We start from the raw sequence: 12,189 nt of genomic DNA, 5'->3' as shown, positions 1-12,189 counted from the left end.
TATTAAAAACCCTGTCTATGAAGGTAAGTTTATTTTTAATATGATGAAAACATTTATTTTTAACTCAAAAAAATTAATTTTTCTCCAAAATGTTTAAATTAATGCAATTTCTATTCATTTAAAAAAAGTGAAGTTTATGTTTGTGTTTTATGTGATTTTAGGGTTATTCTCATTGATGGTAATGGGAACTCGGAGCAGAGGAAACGCTTCAAGGACACTCTCAAAGCCTCCTCGAAAAAGTGCAACATCCCCACCGACACCTGGGAGTCCCTGGCCCAAGTGGAGGAGAAGCATTCGGTATGGCGCTGAACACCTCGAGTCTCTTTGCCGGGAGCACACGGAGGCCAGGCGCAAACAGTGGGAGGAGCGCACGACAACCCAGGCACCCCACCCACTCATCCCTCCAACCACCGCCTGCCCCCACCTGTGACAGAGTCTGTAGGTCCCTCATCGGACGAATTTTTAGTGTGGAAGCAAGTCATCCTCGACTCCGAGGGACTGCCTAAGAAGAAGAAGATAAACTGGGCCACCTACTTGTCTCTGCACTCTGTAAACAATATGTTAACGGAGGAATCTTCAGGGTAGCTCTCTGGGCAGGCCTGTAATCCACTACCATCAATCAGAAATTCCAGCAGTTCTACACCACCCTCTACAGGTCACATTCACATTCATTCAACACCAACATTCAAAATGATTTGGGAAATCCCTCCAATAGAGAAAGACTACATTTTTTTTTGCTTAAACAGGGCTCAGAGTAGAAACATCTGTGAATCTATTGGTTCTATTCCAGATAGGCAAGGCCCCAGCCCAAAATGATCATCCCATTCACTTTCATTGACTCAGTTCTTGGAATCGTTCAAGTCATTTAATATAGAGCCTACCCATCACTAATACAGATTATCTGGTCATTACCACATTGCTGTTTGTGGGAGCTTGCTGTGCGCAAACTGGCTGCCGTGCTTTCCCTACATTACACCAGCGACTACATTTCAAAAAGTAGTTCATTGGCTGGAAAGCACTTTGGGACCTCCTGAGGTTGTGTAAGGCGCTATAGAAATGCAAGTCTTTCTTTCTTTGTTTCGTTTGGGATCTTTATTTTGATCATTCATAATGAAGAGGAAGATGCTGGTCATTGAGCCTCCTACGTTGTATCGTGACTCTAAAATACCGGAAACATTCTGCCGCAGACCCAGCTCTTTGCCAGTGCGATCCTAATTCCACTGCTCTGTGTTGTCCCTGTATTTTCACCTACTTCAAATATTGATCAACTTTTCACTTAAAAGTTGGAACTGTTGATGGAAGCGGGAAGGATTTAATAGAGGTGATTAAATACTTCCCATTGCAAAGCATTCGTGCTTCAGTAAATTTTTGCACAAAGAGATGTCGCCTAGTTGCCGTGGGGAGAATTTGGAATTGGTCACTGACCCCCAACTAGCAGCAAGAATAGTCTTTCCTTTTCACCCAATTAAAACCCTTCGCAATTAAAAAAAATCTCTATTCAATCCGCTCTTAGCCTTTCCTTTCCCATCAACTGTCCCATGATCTCAAGTCTCTCCTCACAACTATTATATGGCCCCGATTTTAACTCCAGGGGGATTTCCCCGCTCAGGCCTGAGTTAAAATGACAGTCGGGTCTCAATCAATGTTCCCTTTAAGCGGCGGCACGGCATTCTGGAGGTCCCGCACAGCCGGTTCACCGGCTTTTAAACGGAAAAACCGCACATGCACGGAATTTTGAATGGACCGTGCGGCCTAAAAGAAGATTAGAGGGAACATTGGTGTCGACTGTCCTCATTGCCCGCTCAGCAGACCAGGTTAAAATTGCAGATGTTGCGATCATGGCGGCTTTCAGACAGGTAAGAGCCCAGGGCCATTTTAACTGCCCACCCGCCAGGTTTCTGCTGAGCAAGTCAGGTTAAAATCACTCCCAGTTTCCCATCTGTGGCATCATCCTGCGGGAGGCAGCACTGCTGCCCTCTATGGCTAAAGCCTTGTGCCTTAACAACCCGATCACTAAACTGGTCCACCCTAGACCAAATGCGTTTCCCACCATCATCATCATCATAGGCGGTCCCTCGAAGTGAGGATGACTTGCTTCCATGCTAAAAAGGGATGAGCTCACAGGTGTTTCAATGAAGGACCGATATTCCAGGTCCTGAACGACATCGTGAAGGGTGGAAGATGCCTGTGCGTGGATTGTTTTAACGTGTGGTAGCCATTGCACACCAGCCGCCACACGGGCTTGACAGAGCGAGGTCTTGGTCCAGTGGCAGGGATTATCCAAGTCGACTGGAGACCAGCTCTGCTGCACGGGCCTAGTGCGCACACACATCGCAGTGTGGGCTGGTCCGTGCTGCCCCTGGGCCCCTGGCCTCTTCTGGCCCAGAACTCGCGGCTCTCCTGGGCCCCGGCCACTTCCCTCTACAAACTCTCGCCGCTCCTTTGCCCCTCCTGCTGTGCCGGCCCGCATTGCAATCAGCGACCTGGCTTCGCAGCCGTTGCCCTCCTGCAGCAGCACGCACTGCTCCCTGCAGTGGTATACCGCCGCACGCTGCTCCCGCCAATGGCCCCGGCCTGCTGATGGTCTTGCAGGCCGGGACCGTGCCAATTTCCGGGCCGGGCCACCGCACGCTGCTCCCTTCAGTCCCCATTACAACAGTGACTACACTTCAAATAGTACTTCATTGGCTGTAAAGCGCTTTGAGACATCCGGTGGTCGAGAAAGACGCTATATAAATGCAAGTCTTTCTTTTCTTTCTTTATAGTGGTGGGGAACACTCTCTTAATAATGTTTGGTGTTTGGTGTTACATTGATGTAGCATATTGAGCAGCAACATGTCGACCCACGCAGGGTTAGGAATAAACTTCGCTGCACGGAACAAATACACCAATTTGCTATGCATTCTTGCTCCACCTGACCCATATCATCATCATAGGCAGCCCTTCGAAATCGAGGAAGACTTGCTTCCACTCCAAAAGTGAGTTCTCAGGTGACCTGAACAGTCCAATACGGGAATTACAGTCTCTGTCACAAGTGGGACAGACAGTGGTTGAAGGAAAGGGTGGGTGGGTGGGACTGGTTTGCCACACGCTCCTTCCGCTGCCTGCGCTTGTTTTCTGCATGCTCTCGGCAACAAGACTCGAGGTGCTCAACGCCCTCCCGGATGCTCTTCCTCCACTTAGGGCGATCCTTGGCCAGGGACTCCCAGTGTCGGTGGGGATGTTGCATTTCATGAAGGAGGCTTTGAGGGTGTCCTTGAAACGTTTCCTCTGCCCACCTGGGGCTCGCTTGCTGGGTAGGAGTTCCGAGATTTTGAAACTTACCTGGGCCTCTCCTGGCCAGTCTGCTCCACCCGCCCTGTTGCTGCTGCTGGTCTCCAGACAGCGCGGGGGCGCCACTGGGTGGGCTGTAAAATTAGGTCGCCATGGCAATGACATAATCGGGCTGCAAATTTTCAATATTAATTACGCTCCGCCTGCTTTTAGCGGGAGTCTCGTCTTCGATCTGATTCGCCACTATAAGTATTATGGCAGCTGGGAATGGGGTGGCTTAGAGATGGGATCTCGATTTGGGAGATTTTAACCCCTCACCCGACACTTTGCTTCCCATCGGGGGTGGGGATGGGGTGGGGGGCGATTAAAATCGAGGCCATGGTAGCCAATAGGCTTGTAATTTCCTGCAAATCCTGCCAATCCGCTGGGAGGACAGACGCACCAACGTCAGTGTTCTCGATCAGGCCAACATCCCCAGCATTGAAGCACTGACCACACTCGATCAGCTCCGTTGGGCGGGCCACACTGTCCGCATGCCTGACACAAGATTCCCAAAGCAAGCGCTCTACTCGGAACTCCTACACGGCAAGCGAGCCCCAGGTGGGCAGAGGGCACCCTCAAAGTCTCGTTGATAAAGTGCAACATCCCCACCGACACCTGGGAGTCCCTGGCCAAAGACCGCCCAAAGTGGAGGAAGAGCATCCGGGAGGGCGCTGAGCACCTCGAGTCTCGTCTCCGAGAGAATGCAGAAAACAAGCGCAGGCAGCGGGAGGAGCGTGCGGCAAACCCAGACTCCCCACCCACCCTTTCCTTCAACCGCTGTCTGTCCCACCTGTGACAGAGACTGTTATTCCCATATTGGACTGTTCAGTCACCTGAGAACTCACTTTTAGAGTGGAAGCAAGTCTTCCTCGATTTCGAAGGACTGCCTGTGATGACGATGATGAAACTGCAGTCAGCGGCGAAGCAAAGGCATTCACTACCGAAGTAAACTTCCCAAAAAGTTCTCGCAATCTCTGCAGCGAGAAAGTTTGCCTTTTTCGACGTTCCATTGAGATCGGTGCCATGTCGTGGGAATTCCCCAGCACGAGCTGCTGTGCAGTCAACAAGCTGGCCAAGCAGCCAATCAGAATTCTCACAGGCAGGGAAGCAGGAATTGAGAAGCTGCCTTTTTTTGCTGTATTTTAAAAAGAGAGCAAAACAAAGATTGGGGCTCCACACGGGGAGATGGTAAACCGAAAAACAATTTTGTTTTTAAGTTTCTCAAAAATTGTAATTCTCATTATAATGGAGAAATTTGACACTCCACAAAATTAAAATGAGTTTTTCAGGGCCATTACGTTTGTTTAGCAGTCAATACGTTGTTAAAATCCCAGTTACACCTAATCCAAAAGGGTCTAATATTTCATCATAGGCAATCCCTTGAACAAGGATGACTTGCTTCCACGAGTTCACAGGTATTTCGATGAAGGACCCGATGTTGTAGTCCTGAACTCCAATTGAGGGGGTGGAAGATGCCTGTGCGTGGATTTTTTTAGTGTGTGGTGACCGTTGCACACCAGCCACCACACGGGGCTTGACAGAGCTAGGTCTTGGTCCAGTGGCAAGGGTTAACCAAGACGACTGGAGACCAGCTCTGCTGCACGGACCTAGCGCACACACATCTCGCAGTGTGGGCTGGCCCGTGCTGCCCCTGGGCCCTCGCCTCTTGTGGGCTCCGAACCCTCATCTGTCGCACCTCCGCCACAAACACTTGCTGCTCCTCCGCTCTACCTTCCAACTCCTCTGTACCTGGGCACTGCCGATGTTTCTGCCCACGCTCCAAAACGGCCACCAGGGTTTTGATGACGTCACCCCAGTCGCCCATCTCAAAATCCTTGGAGCAGCTCGCGCTGGAGGTTGAAGTGGTACGCCGCTCTAGCTTTTTTATAACCCGACCTGCGGAGCTGTTCTCTCGCAGGTTGAGGGGGCCACAATGTCAGCTTCTAACATTTAATGGGGTGCTGAACAGTGTTATTACTGGGGAAGAGCTCAAGTTTTTGTCAGTTTCACTGATTTCCCTGATTACAGTGATTGCCAGCTATGGGGGGGCTGGCGAGGGGAAAGGGGTCACCACGCAGCCAGTGTTGGAGCAGTGATTGACTGACCGCAACTTCAGGATTTCCGCGTTAGGATGCGTGTACGCTACTTCCTGAATTTGTGGTCAGTTTCAAAGGAGTAACAGCAACAAGCGCTGTTTGTCCGCCGTTATTACCCACTGCAAATTCCAGGCCAATAAAATTGCAAGGACAGGGCACAAAGCAGAAGAATTACACTGAACGACTCGAGAAATGCGGATTGCAATGAAAGAGAGCTAATTAGAGTCCAAATAATCACCCGGTGGAACAAAGGTCTGATCCATCAGCTGACTCCACTGAAGAAACAACCCGCATTGACGTGGCAACGTTCACCGGCTCAGGACGTCCCAAAGCCCTTTACAGCTGATGAAGTACTTTTGAAGTGTAGTTATTGTTGTTTCGTGGGCAACCTCATTTATAACCTATGGCATCAGCTGTGGCTCAGTTGGTAGTACTCTTGCCTGAGTCAGAAGGTTGTGGATTCAAGTCCCACTCCAGAGACTTGAGCACAAAAATCTAGGCTGACACTCCAATGCAGTGCTGAGGGAGTGCTGCACTGTCGGAGGTGCCGTCTTTCAGATGAGACGTTAAACCGAGGCCCCGTTTGCTCTCTCAATTGGACGTAAAAGACTCCATGGCACTATTTCGCAGAAGAGCAGGGGAGTTATCCCCGGTGTCCTGGGAAAAATATTTATCCCTCAATCAACAAAACAAAAAAGCATATTATCTGGTTAGTATCACATTGCTGTTTGTGGGAGCTTGCTGTGCGCAAAATGGCTGCCATGTTTCCTACATCACAACAGTGACTACACTCCAAAAGATACCTAATTGGCTGTAAAGTGCTTTGGGATGTCCGGTGGTCATGAAAGGCACTATATAAATGCAAGTCTTTCTTTCTTTTAAGCCGCTGTGGACCATCCAGTGGTCGTGAAATGCGCTATATAAATGCAAGTCTTTCTTTCTATCATTATTATATGTTGGATATGTATTACAGTAATGAATTCCTTTAAAGCAGAGCTTTCCAACCACTGCCCGACAACCACTTATAGCCTTGTGACCCTAGTAATCTGGCCCTCAAACCTCAGGCAATGCAGTCCTATTTGCACTTAGATTTCTTATTTGCTCATTTGCCCTGTTTGAACTTTGTAGGCTGAGAGGGCAAAGGACTATATTTGGCACTGTTGTCTCATTGGTACCAATCCTAAATCAGAACACCAAGGTCTGTAATCAGCAATTTAAGATTTATGGATTACACAGTATAAGACATACGACACAGAAACAGGCCATTCGGCCCAACCAGTCCATGCCGGCGTTTATGCTCCACTCGAGCCTCCTCACGTCTTTCCTCATCTAAATCCATCAGTATAACCCTCTATTCCCTTCTCCCTCATATGCTTGTCCAGCCTCCCCTTAAACGCATCACTACTATTCGCCTCAACCACTTCCTGTGGTAGTGAGTTCCACATTCTCATCACTCTCTGGGTAAAGACGTTTCTTCTGAATTCCCTATTTAATTACTTGGTGACTATCTTATATCGATGGCCTCTAGTTATGCTCTTCCCCACAAGTGCAAACACTCTCTCTGTATCCACTCTATCAAAACCTTTCATCATTTTAAAGACCTCTATTAGGTCACCCCTCAGCCTTCCCTTTTCAAGAGAAAAGAGACGCAGCCTGTTCATCCTTTCCTGATATGTATACCCTCGCATTTCTGGTATCATCCTTGTAAATCTTCTCTGCACCCTCTCCAGTGCCTCCATATCCTTTTTATAATATAGCGACCAGAACTGTACGCAGTACTCCAAGTGTGGTCTAAACAAGGTTCGATACAGGTTTAGCATAACTTCACCAATTTTGCAATTCTATCCCTCTAGAAATAAACCCGAGTGCTTGGTTTGCTTTTTTTAATATGGAAATGAATGGGATCATGGATTTAAACTTTATGTGTAGCTCCAATGTGCACAGTGTGGGGCAAAAGAAAACTAAAGAATAGACACCCTTGTTTTAAGGCATGTTAAATATTCATGGTCCACAATTAGTTGCAATTTCAAAAACTCAAAGCATTCTTCTCTGATGCAGTTTTATCATACAGTCCTTCAGTTTATCTGAATTGCAACTTCAGTTAAATAAAATGTTGTTGTTCTTACGTTTGAACAGATAATTTATCAACATCTTTGGCCTTGAAAGAAAGATTTGCATTTATATAGCGCCTTTCATTACCACAGGATGTCTCAAAGCGCTTTACAGCCAATGAAGTACTTTTGAAGCATAGTCACTTTTGTAATGTAGGGGCAAGCCCTCGTGATCTGGAATGAAAAGGAACCAAGCAAAAGCAACCTGGTAGAGCTGAGGAGGGTGTGGAGGTGGAAGATGTGTTTGGGGAGCAGATATCAGAGTCAGGCAGCAGGAGGCAACCTCTGAAAGTGAGGTGCTATCCACAGGGCCAACACTGCTAATAGGGACATGTATGTGAGTAATGTCTCATTGCCTCCCCACCACTTACTTGACGGAGAGCATAGGTTCAGCCACATGTGTAGAGATGTAAGCACATTGCAAAGTATCTCGCAATATTTGGGAATGCCACACACTGACATCCTCTGAGTGATATGATGCCCACACGAGTCATTCTCCTCGCGTCTTCTTCCTTGCCACTTCCGAATGTTGCCATACAGACATCCATAGAGTTAGCTGAAGGCCATTGTGGGGGGAATTATCATTGCAACATCCAATGGCAGTGCCACTGCCCATATGCCACTTACAGAAGATGATCCATTGCAGGACGCTCGCCACTGAGGCTCCCATCCAGAGTTCCTCTTGTATAAGAGGGCCTTTTGTTTATAATGCACAACATTATAAACAAAATCAAATTCAAACAGCACATTCTTCCAGCAGATTTACAATGGAGAATTTGCACTGGCTCCTGGTCTACTGGACCAAGCTCTGGGTGTTCCCCAGTTCCTGCTCTGACAGGGACCGAGCACATCGACCTGATGCATATGAGTATCGTCAGTGACATGCCGGTTAGAATGCTGCACTCTCCCTGGATAGGAACAAATGTAGTTTTAGGGAAGACACAGTGTTACCTTTTTAGAAACCTTTGTACCCTGGATCAGTGTTGTCCAATGGCTTCACCACTACGCACATGTAGTGAATTGGGAATCCAGGTGTGGAAAATTGGGAATCCAGGTGTGGAAAGTTGGAAATTCAAGTGTGGAAAATGGGAAGCCAGATGTGGAAAGTTGGGAATTCAAATGTGAAAAATTGGGAATCCAGGTGTGGAAAGTTGGGAATTCAAATGTGGAAAATTGGGAATCCAGGTGTGGAAAGTATATCCTATAGCATGTAATCCTATGCAATAGGTGGGAACCTCACTTACTACATTCCCAAAAGTGTTTACATTTGCCCTGATAGCTAAATAGTTTGATAGGATGATATAGATAAGGAGCAGCAACACTTTCTTTAACTAACTTTAGCTACTGGCTCTATCCTGTCACTACATAGGGTCTTTGAAAAGCAGCAAAATAGCACAGAACCTTGCTTTAGGCTCTAACAGTCAAACACGTTTATTGAGCAGTATCAGAACAGGCAGATAATGAACAGATATCAGTCTGATAGATATCAGACTCTATCAGGTTTGCAATCCCTAAACAAAATTATATATTTTATAATCTATTTCTGGTGATTCAAAATCGCTTAGACTGCCTATTTCCACCTCCGTAACATCGCCCCTGCATCAGCTCACCTGCTACTGAAACCCTCATCCATGCCTTTGTTACCTCTATCTTGACTACTCCAATGCACTGCTGGCCAGCCTCCCATGTTTTACCCTCCGTAAACTTGAGGTCATCCGAAACTCTGCTGCCCATGTCCTAACTCGCACCAAGTCCCGTTCACCCATCTCCCCTGTGCCCACTGATCGACATTGGTTCCCAGTCCGGCAATGCCTTAATTTCAAAATTCTCATCCTTGTTTTCTCACCCTTCCATGATCTCGCCGCTCCCTATCTCTGTAATCACCTCCAGCTCCACAACCCCCTGAGATATCTGCGCTCCCCTAATTCTGGCCTCTTGAACATCCCTGATTTTAATCACTCCACCACTAGTGGTCGTGCCATCAGATGCATTGGCCCTAAGCTCTGGAACTCCCTTCCTAAATCTCTCTACCTCTCTTTCCTCCTTTAAGACACTCCTTAAAACCTTCCTCTTTGACCAAACTTTTGGTCATCTGCCCTAATATCTCATGTGGTTCGGTGTCAAATGTTGTTTGATAATGCTCCTGTGAAGCGCCTTGGAATGATTTACTACTTTAAAGGCGCTATATAAATGCAAGTTGTTTTTGTGGTTAAAAAAAAATTAATTATCTGGTAATTAGAATTAAATAACAAGTTCAATAACATAAGAAAGTAGGAAATTAGCACTAAAAAACAGAATGATCAGATAATTAGAATTGAGCAACTTTAGAATTAAAAGGAGTAGACTGTATCATTAACTTTTATATGGGTAGTAATTCTTTTTATGCCCTTATAAACTGCGGGAGTTAACGCGTTGAAAATTATAGACAGGATCACTCCAAAATTTGATGAAACCCGTTTGCCTCCTGTAACAAATGCCTCCGATCAACTCTGCAAGATTTTGAAAGAAGCAAGCTTACAGAAACATTAATTGGGCTAGCCAGACTGTAGCCTAGCTATACAAAATAATTTAACAATCTGGCAATAGTATATATGCATACCGCAAGGGACTACATTGTATTTATTGTGTTTCAATTCTGTGACTTGACATCTCCCTCACACAAACTGTTTGGCAACAATGGATAAGTTTGCAACAATGTATGGATCTATGCTGGGACATGATTTTTGTGAGGTCAGCTCCTTTTTAACTCCTTGTGTACTGTGACTGAATTGAAGGAGCCAATTATCAGGTCATTTGTTATGTATAACCATGCAAGTTCTGTATGATGATTATTTTGTTATAATTACTTCTTCATTAAGGAGGGAGAAGTGTAATATACTGCTCCACCTAATAGACTACTACTCCACCTAGTGGACTACTGTGGTAATGCAGCCTTGCTGTTTACAATAATAAAAGAAATGGAGCCATCTTGTAATCTGAGTGTGTTGCAGTGTTGTAGAGAATATATCACTGCTTATGAAATATCCAGCTTTATTTCACCAGTTACCTGATGGTTCATTCTAGTGACTAGCTGTACAGAACAGGCAGCTGCAGTACAAAGGGACCTGGGGGTACTTGTGCATGAAACACAAAAGGATAGTATGCAGGTACAGCAAGTGATCAGGAAGGCCAATGGAATTGTGGCCTTTATTGCAAAGGGGATGGAGTATAAAAGCAGGGAAGCCTTGCTACAGCTATACAGGGTAGTGAGGCCACACCTGGAATACTGCGTGCAGTTTTGGTTTCCATATTTACGAAAGGATAAACTTGCTTTGGAGACAGTTCAGAGAAGGTTCACTAGGTTGATTCCGGAGATGAGGAGGTTGACTTATGAGGAAAGGTTGCGTAGGTTGGGCCTCTACTCATTGGAATTCAGAAGAATGAGAGGTGATCTAATCGAAACGTATAAGATTATGAGGGGGCCTGACAAGGTGGATGCAGAGAGGATATTTCCACTGATGGGGGAGACTAGAACTAGAGGGCATGATCTTAGAATAAGGGGCCGCCCATTTAAAACTGAGATGAGGAGAAATTTCTTCTCTCAGAGGGTTGTAAATCTATGGAATTCACTGCCTCAGAGAGCTGTGGAAGCTGGGACATTGAATAAATTTAAGACAGAAATAGACAGTTTCTTAAACGATAAGGGGATAAGGGGTTATGGGGAGCAGGCAGGGAAGTGGAGCTGAGTCCATGATCAGATCAGCCATGATCTTATTGAATGGCGGAGCAGGCTCGAGGGGCCGTATGGCTGACTTCTGCTCCTAATTCTTATGTTCTTATGTTATGTTCTTAGGTGCCAGGTTCAATCTCTGCTTCCTTCTGTGTTCGTCGACCTCAGCCATCATGGAACCACTACATTCAGCCTCATTCTTCGCCGGGTTAGGGATGGGGAGATAACAGCCAGCATTCCTGTTCTTGATTGTGAGAAAGTGCAGGTTTTTTTTATTCGTTCCTGAGATGTGGGCGTCGCTGACAAGGTCGGCATTTATTGCCCATCCCTAATTGCCCTCGAGAAGGTAGTGGTGAGCCGCCTTCTTGAACCGCTGCAGTCCGTGTGGTGAAGGTGCTCCCACAGTGCTGTTAGGGAGGGAGTTCCAAGATTTTGACCCAGCGACGATTTCAGAGGGCAGTTAAGAGTCAACCACATTGCTGTGGGTTTGAAGTCACATATCGGCCAGACCGGGTAAGGATGGCAGATTTCCTTCCATAAAGGACATTCGTGAACCAGATTCAAGAAACCTTGAATCTGTGACTGAGGGTGATTCAGTACCTTGAGGAGATGCAGGGAAGGAGGATTGGGAGAAAGATAAGATTTCTGTAGCTGTTCAAACCATTTGGGGCTTTAAAAAGTGCATTATCCGAACATTTTTCTAACGGTGAACCAAAGAGTGTTCGAGGTGTGGGGTGATTCCAAGCAGGGAGAACTACTTGCTGAAGGGTTTTATACTGTTTGTCGCTATGTATCTCTTTCGATTTTCATTCCCTTTTCTCAATTGTGCTTTTCCTAAATTATTATCTCTTCCTTTCCCCCCTGAAATCTCCCAACACCATTTTCCTCGCTCAGGCAAGAATACAGACCTACTTCCAGACTGCTGCCAACAATTCTCTTGAGGTAGCCACAAACCATA

This window comes from Pristiophorus japonicus, chromosome 18, assembly GCF_044704955.1.
Source record: "Pristiophorus japonicus isolate sPriJap1 chromosome 18, sPriJap1.hap1, whole genome shotgun sequence".
Classification (NCBI taxonomy): Eukaryota; Metazoa; Chordata; class Chondrichthyes; family Pristiophoridae; genus Pristiophorus; species Pristiophorus japonicus.
The sequence above is the reverse complement of the archived record's forward strand: the minus strand, read 5'-3'. Positions refer to the sequence as shown.